Genomic DNA, 15,807 nt, shown 5'->3' on the forward strand with positions numbered 1-15,807 from the left:
GGCCAAGTCTGGATATATTATATTGACATTTTTTTTAAAAAAAGGCATTAAGAGTAAAGCATTTATGATAAGTGTTTTTGCGATGCAATACTGGCCTAGGTGAGTGTGCCAGTTGGGATATACTTTCTTACTATGGCATGTTTTGATGGGCTCCCAGAGTAGAGCTTACGTGGTTAGACTGTCCAACTTTGGTGCAACTAGTCTGAATATATTTTTGATGTGGCATTGCATTTTATACTGTCATCAAAAGTAAAGTTAGCATGATGAGTGTTCCTATGTGGCTCGACTGGCCTATATTGGTGTAGCCAGTATAGATGTGTTTTCGTGGCATGGCCTTTTTACTGGCAAAGTCAACAGGAGTATTTTCTTAATCTGAGATGCTGGCATATATTGCCAGAGCCAGCACCAACATGTTTTCTTATAGTATCCTTACAGGCATTATGTGCAAAGAAATCATGAGTATGTTCTGATATGTGAATGCTGGCACATTGGTGCAGCCAGCTGGGAAATGTATAAACACAGCAGCTATCAACATGTTTTGTATACTGTTATATATATATTGTGGGGAAAGAAATCATGAAAATGCATTGGAAATGCTGCTATGCACTGTTGTCCTCTCAGAATAGGGCAACCAAGCCTCAGCGTTTCTTGCAAAAATTGGGGCTGAATCAGGGAGCCATAACAGTCTCTACAGAATTTGTTTTGTAATTTCTGTAACTCGTACACACATTGAAACCCCTAAATCCCCATTTCATATGGCGAATGATTTAGCAATGCCTCATAAGAACATACTATGTATATTATTGGTCTTCCTTTTAATTTAGCAGCGAACAAAGATGCTCCCTATAACTTGGGGCCTTTTACTTGTTTGCTTCCCTATATGTGCCACAATGGTGAGTTTTTCAGAAACAACAGGCCGCTAAATAATCATATGCATACATTCTCTCATTTACCAGACCTCCGAAATAATATCTTTGTATGTTCTTCATATATCTTTCCCTACAAATTAAAATTGCTGATTATTTCAGACCCAGCTCGTTTATTTAATTTGTGAATGCATTTATGAATTTATTAAGGGGATTGGGTGTAAGATATATATTGGCTGTTTCAGAGCCACAGAATCAAAGGCCACTGCCAGATCAATAAATTGCACATTTAAATTCTCTAGCATATTTAATAATGATTTTTTGTTTATAAAGAAGGGGAGTGACTTATTGGAGTGCGCTCAACTCTCTTAAAGTGTAAATAGTCCAATGTTGCAAAAACTGCACAGGAGGTTCTCCTAAATTCCTCCATCAATTATTGACACAAAGGTATAGGGTGTGCAGTTGTACTGCGCAAATGGACACAATGTTCAAATATTCCAATCTTGAAATTAGTTGTATCGCTACAGTATCTTAGAGCACTCAGGAAACAGCCATCCAGCAGTATGAATGGTGATTTATTATGATCACAGCCGACACGTGTTTCGACCATTCGGTCGTCCTCAAGACTGTTACAAATATACACAAGTGTTGTAAAAATAATAATTGAAAACCATATTGACAGTAGTGAACATAATGTGACAAAAGGGTGGATCAAAATCAATACATAGTAAAAAAAACAAAAATATAAACATTGGTTAAACATAAAATAAACATTCATTTGTAACAAAGTTACAACACGGGTATACAACCCAATTTCAAGTTGATTGCGCAACAGCCAAATGATTGCAGGCAGCAGATGAGGGGAGACAGGGAGGGTATTTTTAGTTTTGTAACATCACAAACAAGGGCTGCGCTATGATTCCACAGTGTCCAGTGTTTCATATCTGTTAGTGCTTCATGCACATTCCGAATGTAATAACACCTATTCTGTGAGAAGGAATTTCCAAATTGAATTGTGTATAATGTGCTATGCATTAGGTGATTCCCAAATCGAGGATGCCACTCGGAAAGTGAAGAGAATTATCAGAGTTGATAATGGTAGGAGGTGAGATAGGAATAGCCTGATAGGAAAAGAGATTATTGTTCTAGTTTGGGTGAATTGGATAAGCCACTCACCAATAGGTATTGGGGATAAATCCCTTATGGCATAGATTCTGACACTTGCGTCTTTAGCATGTGTCTAGTCCTTGACAGTAACCTGCAACATGAATACACTAAGTTGCACTGATACTAGATGTGCCATAATGTTGGCAAGCAAGTGAACACAATAAAGAGGAAAACAAAGTGGTCCATTGAATGAAATGCACACAGATGTGACTTACCTTAACAGCGCTTTATGAGAGCCCCAATGGTGCGTAGATATAGTTTCTGAAATTCAGACTTGTAATCTATTTGGCAGACCAATATAAGGTATCGATGCCTGTGGGTTGGTTGATGAATAAAACCTGTCAGTATCTATAAAAAATACTTCAGAGTGACTGCACGTCATGTCAACCTGCAAGAGTTAAAACAGGGTCCATGCTTACCTAAAATGAGTGTAGAAGGGATAAATCCCACTTGCAGCAACGGTGGATTCCCGTTCCGCTGTAGGTTCGTAACAAAAAATGATGCTGCAATTTAGGCAGATTGACACGGTTTTATGAAAATAGGGAATGTAGTCAATGTAAGATCGGGAGACACGAGAAGGTTAAATGAATAATATTCACAGTCAAGAGGAACCAGCAATTCGAATAGATGGTCAGGTATAATTAAGATTAAAAAATATATAGTAAGAGTAAACTCATAAATTATATGCAACTGCGGTTGTAACAAATCAGGGGACATGAAAAAATCATATGTTAATTAACACATTCAAAAGAGACCACTAATTGAAACGGATGGTCAAATATAGTAATGAGATTAGAAATAGCATTTTCTAAAGTTGTAGGAAACTGTGATTATACAGAGAATGAAATAGAGTTGGCAATGACAACATACACTGTTGCCCATTGTGTATATAGACCATGCATCTAGCAAGACAAGTCAGAGAATGAAGTAAGATTGGTAGAACTGGCATCAAGATCTGGGGTCTCATCAATACATTGCCTAGACAAAAAAGTTCATCTGATGTCTAACCTATTTACAGAAAAACATTCATCTCATGATCTGTGTTGTACACAGAGCAAGTTACAGATGATCTTGGACTCCATTTGTCTCAGATTGAGTTTCAGATCACCCCCTCTTTTACCCATAGTGGCTTTCTTTAAACCAATATATCTGATGTCATCCACATTATCCATTTGGTGGCATTCTTGCCAATGGCAGGCCAGGGGTAACAGATGGTCTTGCTTTTTAAGACTCGATAAATGTTCTCTTATCCTAGTGCGTAACTGTCTGATGGTACTCCCTACATAGATCTTTAGGCAAACACACACAATGGCATAAACTACATACTTAGTTCCACAATTAATGAAGTCCGTAATCATGGATATAATGCCCAAATGAGTGGCAAAATCTTTACAACCTGGTTAAGCATATTTACAAAGTGTGCAAGTGCCACTTTTGGAAAACACCCTCATTGGTCATCCACTCCGAGCCACTGGGCTTACGGTTGTTGATAAATGAGGGACATAGTTTATTCTTAAGAGTTCGTGCTCTAGTGAATACAAATGAGGGTTTCTCACTGACATATGGAAAAATATCCTTGTCAAGTTTCAAAAGGTTCCAATGTCGATTTACAATACTGTACAATGTGTGTGCATTAGAAGAATATTGTGTAATGATATCGACACAAGTCTTGTGTGATTTGTTGGGTTTACCCATCATATTGTATTGCAACATGTCCTTCCTGGTTTTCTTGCCAATTTTATTACATACCAATTTAATGGCTTCCTCTGGGTAACCCCTGTGTTTAAACCTGTTAGTCAAGATTGTGGTCTCATGTGTAAAGTTTGAATCTGTGCTACAGTTGCGGCGTGCTCTATAAAATTCCCCAGCTGGGATATTCATGACCGTTGATCTTCGATGGCAACTTGTGTCATGTAGTGTGATATTTACCTCAGTGGGTTTTCTAAAGGTTCTAGTTTCAATCTGACCTTGTGAGATATAAATTGTGAGATCAAGAAAGTTGATAGAAGTATTGCTACTTTCCCCTGTCAATTTAATACCAAAATCATTCTTATTCAGGTGGTCCCCAAAGACAATAAATTCATCGGCTGTACCTTTCCAGATGATCAGCACATCATCAATATAGCGCTTCCAGAGCACCAATTTATCCATATTCGCTTTGTTAGTAAAGATGTGTTGTTCCTCGTAATTGTACATGAAAAGGTTTAATATTTATCTGGCTGCAAACAAATACAGATTCAATGTATGATGTCCAGCTCCCAAACTAGTCCTAAAAGCCAGCTTTGTAGGCGACTATGTTGTTATCATCGACCCAGAATTGTATTCTCTCCAACGCTGTCAATATGTAATCAAGCAGAGGTATTGATGTGCAACTACTTGCACAGAGCTGTCTCCCTTTTACAGAGTTATAGCCTTCTCTGGAACTAGATCCTTCCGTACCAGTTCGTTACATGACTTTCTGAGCACCGTAGCCCATATTTCAATATGCACGTTCCAAAAATCAGAGGGTAGAAAGTCTGGCCCCTGGCTTGTTCCCACTTTTAACACCAAAATTGCTGTACATACCTCGGTCACTGTGACCAAAACAGGAATTTTAGCTGAAGTAACTGTTATTTGCATGGTTTGTACCATATGACGACAGGCTGGATTTCATATAAGGCTCCAACTTCCTAACACCAGGCTACTTCAAGTATAACCATTTCATTTGATATTCAACTTGATAGTTAAGGCCTTTGCCACCATTTTCCAAAATCTAGGTGAGGAATACGCTAGGCTGCTCCACCAGGTTGCTCCAGGCTAATTCCAGTAACATCGCTGTAACAAGGCCTTATATTGCTTTCTCAGCACATAGATTGTGCTGTTAGGCTTTTCTCTAGTTTTTAATGTATCAAGTAGTGCCTGTATATTATTCCTTGTCCAAACAACTATATGTGCCTTTATTGTCTTCAAGGGGCCTACTTGCGTAGAAGGTACCAGCAAGTCGCGACATAAAGGCCCCATAATTATTTATATTCTAATCTGCTGTGGCCTTATCGGCTAAACATGCTTCCATTAAAAGGCAGATGATCTGATATTAGCTATTCCATTTTACCTTTGCCCATCAGTGCGCCCCCTTACAGTTTATGTCTAATGACTGTTATCACAGCCACTACGAAGTGAGTCTTCAAAACTTCATTTTTCTCTTTTAAGTAAAGGGGCCATTCCTGGTCAGTTACAGAGCGAAGTGATCACTATCAGCCCTCATGCTCTTATAATAAAGTACTCTATTGACGATCTACCGCTGGGACCTTTAAAAGTTGCCTTACCACGTAGAGGGGACTCTCCCAGTAATCAGTCTCAGACCCCAACCCCATAGAATGTTATGCAATTATCCATACGTGCGTCTTCCATAATTGGCTGCAGTATAACTAATACCCTGTCTTTGTTCCTATGAAAAACTGCTTTTATTGGGCCCTAGCCTTATTCGCCCCAAACAAAATGAGTGTTTTGCTCCCTGAACTCGCATCCATGTTCTAGTTTGTTTAAAGGCACTCTACTTTCATGTTGCATTCTAAGAATGGATAAGCCCTAGCAGTACATGACCCTCCATTTGATTTCACTGTTCTCCATTGTTTCGGTATTGAGAAGAAAGCCGAATCTTTCAGGGCACGCCCACGTTTCTTCGGCGCTTAGTCAGCCTCGCGGCTTCACCACTGGGAGATGCCCAACTCTGATGAGTGGGTTCAATGACCAGGTTTCCTGAACTGGCAAATTATCCAACGTGGCAATGAATTGAATATAATCCTTGTCTAGTTGTTTAGTTTAGAGTGCAGCCACATTCCTAGACATAGTCACAGTTTGTCTTTGGCGGGCTGCATTATCACTCATTGTTCAATCACTGGAATCTTTCTTTCAAGGTCAGATATTAGTTATGAGGCATCAACTTCCGCCCATCACACTCATCGCCCGCTCCTAGATTTCTATTGATTGCAGTCCATACCGTTTTGCATGGCTAAAAGTTTCATAAGCATTCATTGGTTGACCATTTTTTAATTCATCAGATTTGTGCAGAGGGGAAAAACTCTCCTTTATGTTAGCATTCGCACTCTCAACGGCAAAATAAATACTTTATCCAAATCCATCATAATTAGCCAATTAGAGTTTAACAGATGGTTAGCCACCCCAAGACCTTTAAGGTCACTGCTGTGCAATCTCTGCTATAGGTTTTCTTTGTCAGACTAATCCAATTTACCTGTCTATCCATCAACACTAATAGCAGGTTAATGAATTTTTTTTTTGTAGCCTACCATTTTAGTCTACGACCAATTCATTTTATTTCACTGTCCGATTATGAGGGGTATAACGGGTTTCGCGTCCTGCTCCTCCTGTGGTAAACACTGCGTGGTGGCGGATTGCTATATACTCTCTTTAGAGTGCCAAGGCCCGCAGTACAAGTGGGTGGACATCCGAAAAGATGATTTCTTGGGCATCAGGAATCCGTTCTCTGGCCCTCACAAAAAGGACAGTTTTGATAAGTACAGGGCTCCTGATTAAGTGCCTAAGTGTCTACAGACGCTAGCCAGTCTGTAATCAGTGATGATGGTGGCAGCCCAAAGGCGTTCAGCTGATCCATCCTCCCCATCCTAGGTCCCGCCCGACAATGAAGGAAAACAGCTTGATTCCTTTGGAAAATGCATCATGACAGGGTGCTGTGGTATAAAATAGGCAGATTTATATACACGCTTCTCAAGGACGTCCTGCAACTAAAGACCCTCATATTGGTCCCAGTTGTATCGGTCTAAAATCCACGCTACCTCAAACAGCTCGAATGGGCAAAATACAAAGTCTACAGAGGGCATCAACACAGGCACTACTCCTTGCACAATAGGTGCCAATCCACCAAGCGGGCCTGACCAGACTCTGATGCCCCCTCCATTTTCACACCCCAGTGGGTTGGCGGCTCTCCAAGTTCGTTGAACAGTGGCGTTCCATCACCATGGACAAATGGGTGATGTTGCTAATCCAGCAGAGACACTTGCTGGAATTCATTGGGCACCCGTCCTCTGTTCCTCCTTTGTCAAAAGTCGAGAAGCACTTGCCATTACTTCTGTGAGAAGTTTGGGCCCTCCTTCCCAAAGGGGAGATCAAACGCATTGCATTAAAACAACAAGGTCAAGGAGTGTAGTCGAGATACTTTCTCATCATGAAGAAGTCCAGGGGCTGGAGACCCATTCTTGATCTGTGTCTCCTCAACACATTCCTGTGGTCTCAAACCTTCAGGATGGTTACCCTCCAGCACATCCTTACCCAGTTGTAGAAAGGAGACTTATTTTCGTCTCTAGACCTGGAAGATGTGTATTTTCACATTGCGGTTCGTCTGCAGCACCAAAGGTTCCTAAGGTTCACCATCGTGGCGCAACACTTCCAGTTCATGGCCTTCCCCTTCGGCCTCAGATCCGTGCTGAGGGTGTTTACCAAATGCCTGGCCAAGTAGCGGCTCACCTCTGTCATTCAGGGGTTCACGTTTACCCGTTGAGTGACCGTTCCCGCTGATTCTCTTCCTCTGGCTTGTCTGAATACAGAGGCCACGATCCATTGCTTGACATTGCTGTGGTTCTCTGTCAACTATGCAAAATCCTGCTTCACTCCTTCTCAATGCGCTCAGTTCCTGGGAGCGCATCTTGACATGCTGTCTTGCATCGCTACACCATCGGAGGACTCAATGAAGACCATTCTTGCGAAGACACTCCTGCCTTTGCAAAAGGCGTCTGCGTTGCTTTACAACCTGAAGTCCCTGTTGGGGATGATGCCATCCTGCATTCCACCGATCTAGCACTGCAGGCTTCAGTTGAGGCCACTGCAGGAGTGCCTTCATGTGCGATGGGAGCAGGTCTCCGGCTCTTAGGAAGACAAGATCCTGCTGACTTGCCCCTTCTGCAACACTCTGTGCTGGTGGATGCTCCCCTTCAATCTTACCCAATGAGCGCCCTTTCTTCTACCAGGCCATCAGGTCAAAGTGACGACTGACAAGTCTATGGGGGCTGAGGTGCCCACATGGGCCATTTCAATGCAAGAGGTCTCTGGTCCCAGGAAGAAAAGAAGTTGCACATCCATGTCCTGGAATCGCCTGCTGTGTTTTGGGCCCTCAAGTTGTTACTGCTAGAGTGTCTGGGCTGGGTGGCCCTGGTGTTTACCGAGAACACAGCCACAATGTTTTACATTTGCAAGCAACCAGTGATCCCTTCTGTCGAACGAAGCTCAGGACTTGTGGACTTGGACTCTAGCCCACAATTTCTTAATCTATCCATTCCACCTACTGGATATACACACGGTAGCGGATCCCTCAGCAGAGAACTGCGATCCTGCCGTGAGGGGGGAACTTCTGGAGGCAGAGGTTTGCAGCATCTTCCGCCTGTGGGGAACTCCGAATATCAACCTCTTTGCCACCAAGGAGTACAAGAAATGTGTGACTTTCACCAACAGATGCCATCACGCATGGAGCCTTGGGGACGTCTTCATGTTCCTATATGGATTTCCACCAATACGTCTTGTCCCTCAAGTCTTAAGACTGCATAAGTGCAAACTGATCTTGGTGGCCACAGCTTGGGCAAGGCAATTCTGGTTCTCAGATCTCCTCAGCCTCTCGTCGGCACCACCCATTAGGCTACGACTGCTTGTCCATCTTCTGTCCAGAGCATAAGGAGCAGTGCTACATCACGACCCGGCCTCCCTCAATCTGACGCCCCAGTTCCTGCTTTCTCAGAATTTGGGAGTATACCTTTATCTCTGGATTGTCAATATGTGCTGGCCAAGGCCCAGACGTCCTCCACGGTTTCCTGCTACAAAAGCAAGTGGAAACATTGTTCTATTTGGTGTTCTGGTGGTGGCCTTGAACCCTTCTGTGTGCAAACTGAGGACGCCTTACCCTATTTTTGTCTTTCGCAAGGGCCAGTCTGGCTCATTCTTCCATCAAGGTGCACCTGGCTGCCTTTTCAAGATTTGCGCGTTCCCCTGAGCTGCCTTCTCTGTGGTGACACAGGCTCACAAAGGAATTCCTCAAAGGACTGTTCCGCTCTTTCCCTCCCATTTGAGCTCTGGCTCAGAATGTAGCCCTCTCCATGCTCATGGGGCCATCTTTCGAGACAGTTGGTTGCCATTACCGCTGCAAGGCATGTGGGGAAATTCTTGACTCTCTCATGCAGGACCCCTATTTCAGATCTAAGGTGTACAGTCTTCATTCCACCTTTACAAACCTGTGGTGTTACATGTCTTCTTTGGTTCCCCTTCCTCTTATGCTCTTTGCATGCCTTAGATGTAGTGCAAGCCCTGAGGTTCTACATCTCTAGCACTAAGACTTTCCGCAAGTCTTCTCAGCTGTTTGTTGCTTTTGGGCCGTCTGTCATGGGCAACACTCTTCAAAAGTAATTTATTGCATGGTGACTGTCATCAGCTGGCTAAGAGGCCTCTTCCTGGCAGGTCTCAATCTCATTCCACAAAGGCTGTTGCCACTATGGCGGCTTCCTTCTCCGGTGTTCCACTGCTGGATATTTGAAGGGCTGCCACGTATAGATGATCTGTGCATACTGTCACTTGGTACTACTTTGTCGACAGGGATGCCACAGAGTCCAGTGTCAGCCAGGCAGTGCTATGCAACCTGTTTAAGTGAGGTGAGTGTTTTCTGAGGTGTTTCCTTCAGGTAAGCTTTACCTCCGCCCATTCTTGCTATTGTGTGTACTGCTTTATAATCTTTTCAAAACAGCATGTGATTCTATGAAAGATCCAATGCTGGAGAAGGAATAAGTTACTTACCTATTTATTTATTTATTTATTTATTTATTTATTTTATTTAAGGTGAATCATATTGGTTATACATTTTTTTGACAACCTTTGATCACCATAATCTCCATATTTACAAACTAATAAAAAACATATATCAAATATCCGAATATCCGAATAAAGCAGAGAGAAGACATTATTTCAGTTCTTCTTTTACTCTTCAAGTTTTTTTTTATAACTATTAAAAGTTTAACCAAGGCCAAGGTTATAGTTGTCTTCTCTCCCGCTAATAGAATTTTCCACCAGACTTCTCTGGTTCTATGACCGTACTTGGTAATCACTTCCTGCATTAATTTTCTTCTTTGTTGGTCCAAGGTCTTACAGTCCATTACTAAATGTTCAGTTGTTTCCTGTGAGTCTTCAGCCTTGCACAATCGACAAATTAATGAGTTACCATCTAATTTGCCCCAGTTTTTTGTCGTCTTATTCCCAAACAGGTTCAAACGAAAGCGAAAAAACTGATCTCTAAAGAAGAAATGTGAGAAGATCAGCAGATATTTTGCTAGAGTGTTCAGTTTCCTGCACTCATCTATTGGTCTTCTATAGGTTTTATATTTCTGTCTTTCGGCCTGTGTCTGGATCCAGTCCTGAATAAACAATTTCTTCTTGGTTTTGTCTGGATTATCGACCAGGGATTGCAGCGATTCTTCAATGTTAGCCAGGAGCGACTTGCATTTCATCTCCCATTTTAGTAAGATAGGCTCGTTTTGTTCCTTTAAGGCTTTTTTTAGGCATATAAAGCCCTCTTTTACGTCCTCCTGGATGCATTCCCTAAAGAAGGACAGTGTTTTCAATTCTGCTATTGCCTTTAGTGAAGTAAGGCCAAGTTCCATCCTTACTGCCTTGATTGGGGTACTTGTGGGTATGTTCAATGTTCGTTTCCAGAAGGCACCTTTTATTTTTGTCCAATTTGCTGGGTCAAAATTAAGGTTTCCTTCCGCTCCATAGGTTAGAATAGCCGAAACTTTAGCACGGTAAAATCTAATCAATGGGAGCATCGAAAAACCACCACACTTCTTAAGTAGAATCTTTGCTTGGTCTGCCAGGGACCGTGCTTTCCTTACGAGACTCTCCTGTCTTGGTGTTTCTACAATACTTGTATTAAGACAGACTCCCAAGTAAGTTATAAGTTACTTACCTATACCTCCTGTTCTCCAGCATTGGTATCTTTCATAGATTCATATACGATCCTCCCATCTACCCCGCTTGGCTGTTCCTGGTTCCAGGTGGGGTTGGGGGTGGTGGAGCCAGGGGGGACCTGCTAACTGGTTATAGGGTAATAGAACCAAGAATTACTCCAATATTTAAATGTAAACTGCTTTAATGTTAACGAGGGGTCCCAGCCTGACGACAGGGAATATTCAAACAGCATGTGAATCTATGAAAGATATCAATGGTGGAGAACAGGAGTTCCAGGTAAGTAAAGGATAGCACACTAGATTACCAAAGGCTTGCACAAGCATGCAGTTAGGGCCAAGGCAACAGCTGTCACTTTCCAGAGAAACATCCCCTGGAACGTTTTCCGCAAGAAATCGTTCCATCTGCTTTTTGCAGGCATTACTGCATGGACACGGCTGCCAGGTCAGACACCAGATTGGGGAAGGCCTTCTTGGCTAGGTATATGCTTCTGCCCCCGGGATGATTTAGTGCTTTTCAATCTTTCATAAGCATAGAGGAAAGGGGCGGGACGAAGGACTAAGAAAATGTTACTTACCGTAATGGCTTCTGTGCTCGTAGCCCTTAGCCCGGCGCCCCACAATAAACACATCATTAGTGCAAGTGACCCGCCAAGCGGTTTCAAGGACTGACATGTGTTGCTGAAGACAGGGTCACCGTAGCTAGACACGTCCAAGCTGCAGCGCATAAGCGCAACACACATTTATGTAAAGGGAAACTCATCTTTTATGCTGTGCTAAAAGAGTTCTGGTCCCGTCTTCAGGGATGGGCATCCCATAAGTATGGAGGAAAGGGGACTAAGGACAAGGAGAACAGAAGTCACTATGGTGCAGAGCAGCAAATCCTCTCTATTTGGGATGCAACTCAAGTGGAACCTTGAGTGTTGCTGTGTGGATGGTCAGAAGAGCAGCATCTAGACTCGGTCCTCCTAGCAGCAGCAGAGAGCCAATAGTGTTACAATTAAAATCAAGTGATTGGTGGAGTTACTATCCAGGAACCAGTAGAATTAACCTCTCATCGTCCTGTTACTCACTTGCATGCCAATATGCCACATACATAAATAAGTCTTATTATTTAATAATCTGGGTGTTGAACTTTGAAAAGTGGCTCCATTTTGACAGGCAAAAACACCAATTTGACTGATGGAGGGACTATACTGCACGCCTTGGCAGTTTTTATACAAGCATTGGTTGCCTTGGAGGGATTGAACTTTAGCCTGTCCGCCTAGGCAGGGGTCTGCAACCTTTGGCTCCCAGATGTGTTTGGACTACCATTCCCATCCGGCCTGTACAGCATAGTCAATGTCAGGAGATCATGGGAATGTGGTAGTCCAAACACAGCTGGGAGCCAAAGGTTGCAGACCCCTGGGGCCCTAGAGGAATGACACCCAACCTAAATATGGCAGGTTTTAAGCACCAAGTGCATATGTAGTGTTTGTACTCGTAAAAAAGCATTCTCTGCAACAGAGCCCTTGTTATATATATATATATATATATATATATATATATTCAGTAAAAAACTTTGTTAAAGGGACGTTATGGTTAAGTTGCGCTACTAAAAACCTATGAAATTCAGTGAAAAAATGTTGTTAAAAGGGACGTTATGGTTAAGTTGCGCTACTAAAAACCTATCAAATTCAGTAAAAAAACTTTGTTAAAGGGACGTTATGGTTCAAAGTAAAACCGAAAAACCCCTGAAATTCGGCAGTTATGGTAAGATAAGCAACCATAACTCGCGCCACCTTGCACTGCTAACACTAACACCCAGGACATCAAAGATGACATCACAAATGTCATTGATGACATCACTGATGACATCACATGTGTATTTACTTTTCATGAAAACTCTGTAGGAGGGATTCTTATAATGTTGACCAAAAAGTGTCAAGGATCATTTGAATAAATATCATGAGCTAATTAGTGCATTAAGCACTGAATTGATATAAATAGCATTCTATTATGAAGTTCTATCCACTATACTAAGCAACTCATGCAGAAACTTAGGCAGTTTGTGCAGTATACATGATGAAGGTGCAATATTCATAATCTTGCCATGTAGAATAATGAAATGATAACTGCTTTCTTATTAGAGTTTTGCGTACTGTGTAACATGTAATAAGTAGCTAATAAAACCCACTTAATACATAATTACACTTAATACAGACAAAACACAAAGAGACAACAACACATACAAATATGAGTATATACAGGGACAGAGAAGTAAGCAAAAAAGCAGAAGTAGTAGCAGAAAGAGTTCATAACCTAACTGATTATCTTTATGCAGAGAAATGATTGCTCTGTTTCAAAGCTGCTACTTACTGTATCTATGTGTATCAAATGATGTCAGTGAACCCTAAGGAAAGGAGTGTGAGTATAATGTATACAAATATGAGCATATACAGGGAAGGTAGAGTAATAAAAATAAAACTATGAGAAAGTGCTGATAACTCTAATGATTATCTTCATGCACAGAAAGGATTGCTCTCTTTCAAGCCTGTGTCTTCCGCTATATATATGTTTCATATAATATGACTTGACCCTAAGTCTACAAATATAGTACCCTTTCAATTTTTACTTCCTGACTGTTACTGAAGAAAACTATGTGGCTTAGATATGTCTTTAAAGGAAAAAAAGGGAGAGCCAGCCATGTGATGTCATCAGTGATGTCATCAATGACATTTGTGATGTCATCTTTGATGTCCTGGGTGTTAGTGTTAGCAGTGCACGGTGGCGCGAGTTATGGTTGCTTATCTTACCATAACTGCCGAATTTCAGGGGGTTTTCGGCATTACTTTGAACCATAACGTCCCTTTAACAACGTTTTTTTACTGAATTTGATAGGTTTTTAGTAGCGCAACTTAACCATAACATCCCTTTTAACAACGTTTTTTCACTGAATTTCATAGGTTTTTAGTAGCGCAACTTAACCATAACGTCCCTTTAACAACGTTTTTTTACTGAATTTCATATGTTTTTAGTAGCACAACTTAACCATAATATCCCTGACTTTTATACACATGTAACATAGAACATACTGAACCCCTAGCTAGTGATTTCGATGTCCGCGGACTACCGCCATGTCCGCGGACATATCGAAAATCTGAGCGTGGTGAATGTAAATTTAAATAGTGTGCCCCATTTCCCCTTTGAGGTTGGCTCTGAAAAGAGCTGTTTTTTTTGTTTTTTTTTTGCAGATGCTTGACAGACACCTGTTATTTTGTAGGGGCACTGACATAGCCCAAATGCAAAGCACCATAGTGCAAAACTACCACATGGGGACTGTTGATATTGCCCATATCTTCACAAACTTGTACAATTCCATGTACATTGCAATCAGGCACAGTGCTCCTCACCACCTCCACTCCTTTAACATCAAAATTCTTTGCAACATGCCTGCATTGAGCATACTGTTGTGAACCATGCACAAACATATCTCCGAGCACCAACACCCTGACTTTCTCCACTTCTGCCATCTTCACTACACACAGTCTCTTTGAACACAAATCCACAACCTCAACATCTGAATGGCCGATCCCTACAGTCTTCTTTCCATGCTGGATTTGCTGGAAAACCCCGGGTGTAGCAAGCCCTGTCCGCAGACCGCATAACTCTTAGACAGCCCTTCTACCATTTCCACTTCATTCTCTGTGCCATTCCCTCATTGGATACAGCTAAGCAGGCACACAATATGGAGAACGTCCTCAGAACACCCCCATTTTGTTTATTTTCGAACATTTCAGGACACCGCGAGTGTTCTTAGAACACATTCAACTTGACAACGAACAATACAGACAACTTCTTCAGGACACCCCCTGTGAACATTCCAGGGCCCCACGAGTCTTCTTAGAACACTTTCAACTTGACACCGAATCCATTCTGTTTATTTACGAACATTTCAGAACAGCCGTGTTGTCCGCAGAAAAATCGAACACAACAAAAGTGTCTAGCACATAAAAAAACAGAATATTGAACCTATCTCATACTCCCACGCCCTCCGCAAACACTCTTACACACCAACACACTCCACTAAGTACAATTTTTAATCCAAGTTTCACCGCGATGTCCGCGGTCGTCCGCGAATGCAAGATGGCGGGCGCCACAGAAAATCTGACGCGTTTCACGCACCACGCCGTCCAATCAGCAAACACGTTGCATGTCCGCAGACATCACGCAAGCCGCTTGGCCAATCAGGGCACTGTCCGCGGAGCGAACCGGGAAGTCCGTCCGCAGAGCGAACGGAGATATCACTATTCTTTTTGCCTTACATTTTGGTCATTTTAAAAAAAACTACTGGACGGATTTACACCAAATTTGCAAAAGCACACTTTCGGACCAAGCCCCCACTCCTGCCGCAAATTTGGTGTAAATCCGTCCAGCGGTTTGGGCTGTAGGTGTGCACAAAGTTTTTTCCCCATTATGTCTATGGGATAAAACAAAAGTTTTGGGACCACCCCTATAACTTTGCCCCCACTGGACCAAACCTCTCCAAACATTGCAAAAAACTTCAGTGTGGGCCATATACTTTTTTGCAAGGTTTGGTGAGGATTCGTCCAGAGGGAGCGAAGTTATAAACCACCCAAAAAATGCTCTTCCTATGGAAACACCAACTTAACCATAACTACATGGACGCTACCGCGTCCATGTAATATATATATATATATATATATGTATATATATATATATATATATGTATATATATCTTGCTTAATATCTGTACTAGAAGAAAAAAATGGTATCATCTATTTTCTTTTTTTTTTGCAATGACAGCATGATGTCAGTCTTTT

At 42.0% G+C, this 15,807-nt stretch overlaps 1 protein-coding gene across 13 annotated transcripts in view; it reads left to right on the forward strand.

Annotated features, from left to right (window-relative positions):
- NFIX (nuclear factor I X) overlaps window positions 1-15,807 on the forward strand; it is a 2,606,865-nt gene that overhangs the window by 2,578,104 nt on the left and 12,954 nt on the right. The window lies entirely within an intron of this gene.

The sequence above is a fragment of the Ambystoma mexicanum genome, chromosome 3q (assembly GCF_040938575.1).
Source record: "Ambystoma mexicanum isolate Mex_15411 chromosome 3q, UKY_AmexF1_1, whole genome shotgun sequence".
In the NCBI taxonomy this organism is placed as follows: Eukaryota; Metazoa; Chordata; class Amphibia; order Caudata; family Ambystomatidae; genus Ambystoma; species Ambystoma mexicanum.